Raw genomic sequence first — 8,431 nt, forward strand, 5'->3', positions numbered from 1 at the left:
TGTCCCCGTCGGTAAGCGAACTGTGACGGTGTCACTCATTTGCGCTTCCAGCGCCTCAGCATACAGCTGACTTTCTTCGATCGTGAGCGTCAAGCAAAATTGACCGACACCCCGGAATCGATCAGAATCTTCCATGGCTTCTCGAAGCCCTACCCAGTCGCTTTTACGACCAGCAAGCACGGCTTGCACACACGTTCCGTGTTCAAGAGTATGCAGCTCTTCGTGGCTAAACCCTGCTGCCCTCTACCTCTTCGACGCTCAATTGAACTCAATTCTCCCTCAGTAGGGCGCCTTGTGCCTTCTGGGTGTTGTCGTTTCCCCGCGACGAACAAAAACACTGGGAAGAAGCGGGACGTCGGCTCGACGAACCTTTACGCGGCTAGAGACTCCCCGTCCAAAGGTGACGCGTGTCTTTACAAACAAAACAACTGTTTACACGCTGCTCAGCAGCTCGAAGCTCCCCTTCCTCCTTCTCAGTATAGCTGAGATCCTTTGGACCAGATGAGCTCTGAGGGTGTGCATTCCAACTAAGTCGTTCCGACTTGAAGTAGATCTGGCATTCAATGCCACATTCACCGCTTCTTCAAAAGCAAACGGATTCACACGGAAGACTTCCATTCTGGTCACTCCAGTGCAGTAGTACTCATAAAGACGGTCACTGCGAACGCCTCGGGGAGAGGATCGGCTGCCATCCCGGCAAAGAGAGTTCTCAACTTTTGGACAAAGTCCACCAAATCCTTCTTACCCTGTCGGGCAGCAAGGAAACGCGATCTTACGCGAGATGCCTGGTTTGGCGGCAAGAACACTCGCAAAAGCCGACGCTGTAGCTTTTTCCAGGAGAAAAACGCAGCTTCAACCAAAACACTGCACGTTTGTGCCGATTCTTGCGCTCGGCCCTCGAACTTGGAGATAGCTAGCGACATGCGCTGTTGCTCGTTTTGGAGCATGGCGGGTGCCATAGCAATCTCGGCCTCTCTCACCCAGAGCAGGAATTTCTCTCCATCGTTTCCCTCGAAGGTCTATGCGCTCATCATGAGCGGCCTGGGTCAGATCATTCTTCGTCGACGGTGAAGTTTTGGACGCACTCGACGTTGACAGTTTCTGCTTTAAGTGATCTAGCAGAGCAATTTAATGACTCGAAAAAGCTTCTTGGTGCGCGTTTATTGCTTCGGGCCCTTGCGCATCGAGGTGCCCGACGCCCTCAGGGCCCAGCAGGGACATCAGCTTATTAAGCCCGTTCGGCATGCCCTGGACAAATAGGAGTATTCCTCCATCATCACAGCGGATCAGTCGTAACGACACACGTTAAGATTGACTTATAGCGCTGCCAAGTGCAGCGGGGCTGCCGTAGCTTTTTGCTTAGAAATAGCTAAGCTAAGGTCACCAACCTTACGTTCTTTACAAGAGCCAGTACGAGTGCAGCGGATCGCAATCCGTTGCCTCCAAGAGTACTTGAGACCTCAGCCTAAGTAATTGAACTATTCCGCTAAAAATTGATGCTGTATTTAATTGTTTTAGTTGCGACAAAGTCACATATATTTAAAACCTCAGGTTTTCCTGATAAATAAAGTTATACGTAATTAATATGGTGAATCCTATTCATTATATAGTAAAACTTAATTAATACGCACTCCTACTGGCAGTCCTGCCACATAGTCGCTTCTTGTTACGGTGTATTCACACCACTCTGCGATTACACCAACTTGTGATATCCAAACCTGTGTTCGGTCATACCATCCTGTGCGACCCGCCCTTTCATACAAGGGTAGGTGTATCCCCGTTACATCTACCTAAGACAACGTCACTGAGTTTTTGACTTTCGTTGCGACTCTTACGCTTACTGAGACAGGTCAAGCTCTTTTTTAAAAAGCTGGACGTCGTCGCGGGTTTCACGGCGGGGTGTCGTAACTGCAGGGAATGGATACGTAAATTGCAAATCATGTAGAGACAAGGAAGAGCGTAAAAATCGCTCAGTTTCGAAGAGATCCCCACTCTAATAGTGGCCAGCCGTATGTCTCTAATTGGGAGCAAAGGTGCCAGGTCTGTATCAAAAGTGTAACTGGAATCTTCCAAGTCAGATAACGCCTCTGCTGCCGTGAAGCCCGCGTCATTCCCTCTTGTTGGTATAAATATGTAAGCGTAAGGTAGAAAGCCTCGATACGAATTATAATCGAAAGGAAAGGCTCACTCCATTCAATACACTTCCAATGCATTGACCGAAGATAACATCTGGTACACTAGAAGCTCGTAGAGCGCTTAGTATTGCGCAATGACTTGGCGGACTGCAACGGGGTAATTACTGGTTCTGACTAGGATTAGAGAAACATGATACTGTGAAGATTCAAATGATGGTAAGCTGAGCGTAATGGTAGTCTAAGAGATATCACCATAGCTGCTAGCAATTCCTTATGCAGTACAAAACTTTTATGATTGTGGAGAGAAAGCAAATATATTTTATATTTACTTATCTAGCTTACTTCTTTATAATATATCGCTATTTAAAAAATGAGCAATATAAGTACATATTCCATGCAAGGCTCTCCGTTCGGCCCCTGCGTGCATGGCAGCCTTTCCTCTGTATCTTGGGCAACGCTGGTTTGGCGACGTGCACGGCACGGCATACCTGTTGTAATGCGTGTAAGTCTCTCTGACTTAGACTTCTGTTTAGAGAGACACCGGTAGTTTTTAGTTGTCTTAAAATGAGGAGCCGATTGCATCTCGTAAATCAGGTTTTACACCTGAACTGGAATCAATGATACGGCACAACAAATTTATGATCTATAATGAGTGTCTGATAGCAGCGCGAATTACCGTCGAAGCATCCAAATCAGAGGCGACATAGCTTCTGGCACTTGCGGTGAAGAGGACACGCGCGGATTATATAGACTAATAAGTGGACAAAGTCAATTTACCAAATCCGCTTTTGCTTTTACACCATTTACTACATGTGCAATATTCACAAACTGTAGTTTTTTATGACCCCAACGACGAGATTTCCTATTCCAGTTTTACAGGCTTTGCAGCAGTCATCAATCGTAGATATTTGAACGACTTTTTTGGCGAAGAAAATGTCAGCGAGCTGTAATAGTTAAGACAAATTCTTACGATCTTATCATCATTTTCTAAGAGAAATGTGGTGAAGGTGTCGTTGAGCGTAATGGTGCATGCAGAGAGACTTGTGATATGCAAGCTCCCCAAGTTTGACCTATAGACTCGGAACATTAGAGGCCTAGTACGAAGAAAGGTACATGACTTAGTCAGGCAATTCTCAGTCTGCTTTAAGTGGCAGATTCTGGACCGACATTAAATTGAGCAGACCAGTGATATTGTTGTCGCCACGCTGGGTCGTGGTGGCTCATAACCCGACTTCAGAAATAAAGCACAGCAAACGTTTTGAAAAATTACTCTTGACGTGGCTCACAGCCAATGGAGAACCTTACAATATCAATTGATATTTATGCACAGCAGTATATGTCCTCAAATTTCAGTTGAACTAAGGTAAATTTCTACTTAGACGTTACAAAGCAAAAAATCATACAGACCTTTGCCCGATAACGTAGCGGCAGATAAAATTGCAGCTCCAAAACGATTCTCAGGCCAAAACTTTAGAAAAACGATATTAAATGTATTGCAAACACATTCATTTGAGATGATTAAATCGAGCCTCAAATTGATAACAATAAATTAGCCACTTGTCCTTTACCGTCTTAATGAGAAAGTCAGCGCTGATTGGGAAAAAATAACTTTTTTTCTCGCTAGACCCACTTCATTTATTTACGGAAGAAAGCGTCTATGTCGTCGAACTGTTTCATTTTTATAGACCTTACGCAAAATTTGGCTGCAGGGACCGGATCAATCGTATTTCATTTTCTGTTTTAAATGAAACACCAGTAAAAATACCGTGATCACCACACCCTTATACTTATTTATAAAAAAATAGAAGCGAAAGAAGAGGAGACGGCTCAGACAATCCTTGATTATAGCCGTTTCACTCCTCACGATGCAACGGAAATTGCCCGTCCGTGCACACACACTTACTGAAGACGGTTGGGACTAACTGACACGCCTCACCGCGGGCTACTCGCTTCCAGCGGGCTGTTCACTTACGTAAAGAGGAGGGAAGGTAAGAGGGCATTATTATTGTGACCACTAGGCTTTTAAACTCTCTAACCTGTTAAGTGCCTCCAGTTTTTTATACAACAGAACTGAAAAGAGAGACATGGTGGTTCAACCCTGGAGCTCGACGAGCTTTTTAGTCGAAAGGGTGCTCGATTGATTACTCCAATCGCATATCGTCGCGCCATCAGACGGATCACACGTGCTGAAAGAGAACGACGAAGCATCATGTATGAACTAAACGTCCAACAAACCAAACTGAATTCCTGCTAGACAATCGGCATTCAATTCTGGGCATGGATCCATGGGACCAAATCTTAGACGTCCACCGTTTGCAAAGCGCAAGCACCACTGTAGACGTTTTACAGGTACGAGATATGCGCTTTCGATTTGTGCATTTGACAGCGCAGAATCGGGTTAACTCCAATATCGAGAATGCTCGTGAAGTACGTTTGGTCAGCAGTTGGATTCACGAGGAATGGGACGGAGGAAAAAGAGGAAGAGACAGCTTCCTTAAGCGGAGTCCGTATTCGGACCCGCATCGAACGCGCGAGCGACAGTGAGACTGTTGCGAAGAAGACGACTACAACGCTCCCACGTATTCTTGCTCGCTTGGTTTTTCCTGATATTTTACCAAGAGCTTTTTTCGACCGTGGACGTTCCTCTCCGCCACCCCGTTCTCAACGTGGTAGTATCGATTTATCTGTCGATTTAGAAGAGGGGGAGGTGCCCGAAACGGGTGTTTCCTCTGCTTCTTCTGCTGCTGGTCCACAGTCTTCTTCCGCCTTGTATCTGCGTTTGACTAAGTTGAATAAGCTCCTATCGTTGATAAATCAGCACTTAATCGAGGTGACCGATCGGGTGTCGTCGACGCGACAGCGAGTGAAAAATGATCGACATGTCGTTCACGAATTCACATGGTATCGCCTGAGAAAGCAATCGAAAATCATATCAATCGATTGGAACAGGCTTTGGGAGCTCTCCCTCCTGCTGCGGCTGCTTTCGCTGATGTTGCGGGGCTAAGAAATCTCGCTCTGTTTCGGGCGTTTCCGGTAATTCTCGTCCATTTTAAGACGATGCTGGGGCGATGACACCAAGGTTTTCAACCTTCGACCTTCGACCCTCGTGCCGAAGACGCCGCTCTAGAGCCACCTTCGAATATGACTTCGTTTGATCCAGACTGGAAATTGCGTCGTCGCGATGGTAGGACCTGGGGAGCCCTACATAGAGTTTTGAATGTGTCTTTAGTCAGTTTGGCAGGTAAAAAACATTCCCATGGCATGACACTATTCGAAATGGGCTGATATAGCGAGGCAGTGAATGAGAGCTTTCCAAGCTTGTACATAATCCCCCACGATAAAAGACACTTTGCCTTGGCGATCGCGTCTATCTGCATATTCCTTTTGCAGACCTTGCGCATTCGCCATAGGATCTAGCACCCGTATGATCAGATTCACACGACATATCGCTCAAAGCGGTAATTGCGGGTGTCGCAAGTCATTCATGAAAAATGGCGTTAATCCAGCAGGTAAATTAACATATTTGCTCATAGCAAACTCAACCAATGGTAACAAAAAGCTTTATTTTTATGCACAGGAGCTTCTTAACACATCACCGACACTCGGTAAGCACGTTCTGTTTGCCAATCGGTACCGCTGTGAACATGTCCAAGCGAGTGCCAAGTATTTGGAGCAATTATTCCCAAAAACCATTCGTGAATCGTGTATCACGACAAAGACGATGGCGCCTGGCAATCCGTAATTGCGAAAAATATGGTCAATAACAATCTAGCCGAAACTTCGACATCGATGGAATTGCTACGCGGGAGCAATGCGAAACACCTTGCTGAATGTGTCAACAAAGTCGAGCACTGCATTGTGACCATCAGGATTCTCGGGGAAACCGAAGATCAAATCGAAACCGACTAATTTCCAACGGTCTAAAGGAAAAATGAGGCTCTGCAGTGGCACTTGCTTGTGCCGTGCGCTCTATACACGCTGTCAGACATCGCATGTATTTACGTATAGTCCCACCCACTTGAACATATGATGCCACCAATTTTGGGCGCTAGGAGACTGGTAGGTCTTCTCACGGCCAAAGCGACCGGCCATCGGCGTATCATGACACAATCTTGTACTTTAAATTATTGTCGTGGGGAGCCACATTTCGTTTTCCGTCGTCATGTGCCACTTTATAGTGAGGGAGAACCGTCTTTCATGCATAAAAATGCAATTTTGATTTTGAACGACCAGGAAGCCTGTCATGGAATTTCATATCATTTGATCACGGTACTCTGATGATCAGATCACACTGTTTATCCTCAACATATGCTCGACGTATCATATCGAATACATCGTTCGATATAGCCGATACGAGCTAGCTGATAATCAGGACGAAGTGACGATGCGTCTTCCAGCAAGTTTATTTATCCTGGCTTGTACGCGACTGTGAAGTTGTATTATGCATAACGACAACCAGCGAGCCATCCGCTGTGACAAGTAAGGAGATTGAACTGCATATCGCAAGCTTGCGTCTTCAGTGTATACGACAAGAGCTGAACACGAGACCTCACCAGAGCATTTACGAAAGCTCCTTATCGTTACAGGGTACTTCTTTGTTGCTGGCGTCATCTGTCGCGATTATAACGACACGATACGATCGAAACCTTCTGTGTCCTTTTGCAAAACTGCACAACCGATTGCAGACTCAAAAGCCTCACACACGACGCTATGCGGCTTCGTATCAACTGTAAAGCAAGTAATGGTATTTTTATTAAGCTGATCTTGATCTGACTGAGTTCTTCTTCACAAGTTGATGACCGCTTCTTTGGTTTCCTTCTTCAACAAGTTTGAAGGTGAGCGTACTGTTTCCACGTAATTACGCGAGAAGCGATGCAGGTAATTGGACAGACCAATTTATTTTCTTAAATCCTTTTGATTCCGTAGCGTTTACAACGCCACGATATCTTTGATCTTCTCACGGTCTGTAGGAACATCGTGTTCGACGACATAACATCCGAAGACCGGTACTTCCTTAGCACCGAAAATACACAATGAAAGTTCCCGCATGCAATCTAGCACCACCCGAAGCTACTTCAAGTGCATTTCTTCCGCAGATCTGCCATCCGCGTCCCTAAAAATAAAACAAGAATATCGTCAACGTATGTTTGTGTGAAGCTTCGCCTGGCCATACCAGTAAATCAATTGAACGTTGCTGTGGTATTGGATAGCCACTGTGACATTACATCCACTCTCATAACATACTGGACGGTGTACTAACGTAAAAGGTCCCTCATCAAGATTTGGTAACATCCATCAACCAAATCAAGTGTACTAAACTGTGTTCAGCCGGGCGTAAAGTGAATGATGACATCCTTACGCGGTATTGGCGTTTGAGCGGGAATAGTCTGCGCATTTAACTTGTTATAGGCGTGAACAATTCACCATTTACCTTTGGTTTGTGCACACAAACATCAGCGCGCTTTGTGGAGACTTGCTGTTGCTCACCAAACCAGCAGCTTGCTTTTAAGCAAAAAACCATCGATATACTAACTTTGCCCACGCCTCAGCGGCCTCTGTTGAAGCACTGCATTTTTAAACCAGGTTCACGATCAATTTCGCGTCGAACTCCACGTTTGGGCGGAAGATCAGAGGGCGGCTCCGCACTAAGGACGTCATCCTTGTATCCATAACAAGTAAATGAAAAGGATCATTTGTATTCCTCAGAAGAGCTGTTCATCTGCGTGATTCCACACGCTTTCGAAATTCTTCGAAATCGAATTAGCCATAAATAGTTTTCCGCTGAATCGATTGCAACACGAAATGTCGCCGCACTTAAGGTCGTTTAGGAATTCATCGTAAGTGACTTCCTTGAGCTGCACCGACTCTTCCACCGTCAGTAGAGATACCAAAAAGAACATTTGTTCTGGCAACTTCAGAACCAGTTGTTGCATCCACAAACGTGGACCAGTATATATACATGCTGCATCTCCTCCATTAAAGTAGTACGCTGGACTAACTCACCAGCGGACTCAACCGAACCCATGGCGGGGTATCGGTACCGCGATCAACGAAGTCCGTTGATTCCTTCACATGTGTGTGCTGACTTCACTACGGGTGGGGACATCACCTTTGCGGTCGGTTATACTCACTGACCCACAATCTGACTCGACCAATATATTAGTGGGGGTAGTGATATATAAAGCCGCAATCGATCCTTTCGACGTTCCAGTACACACAGACCGACAACATTGTTTAGGGGGGCAACAACCGGCATCTCTCCCTCATAAATTCTTTTCGTTGTGCAAATCGTGATG

The sequence above is a fragment of the Plasmopara halstedii genome (assembly GCF_900000015.1).
Source record: "Plasmopara halstedii genome assembly, contig: Scaffold_526, whole genome shotgun sequence".
Taxonomy (NCBI): Eukaryota; Oomycota; class Peronosporomycetes; order Peronosporales; family Peronosporaceae; genus Plasmopara; species Plasmopara halstedii.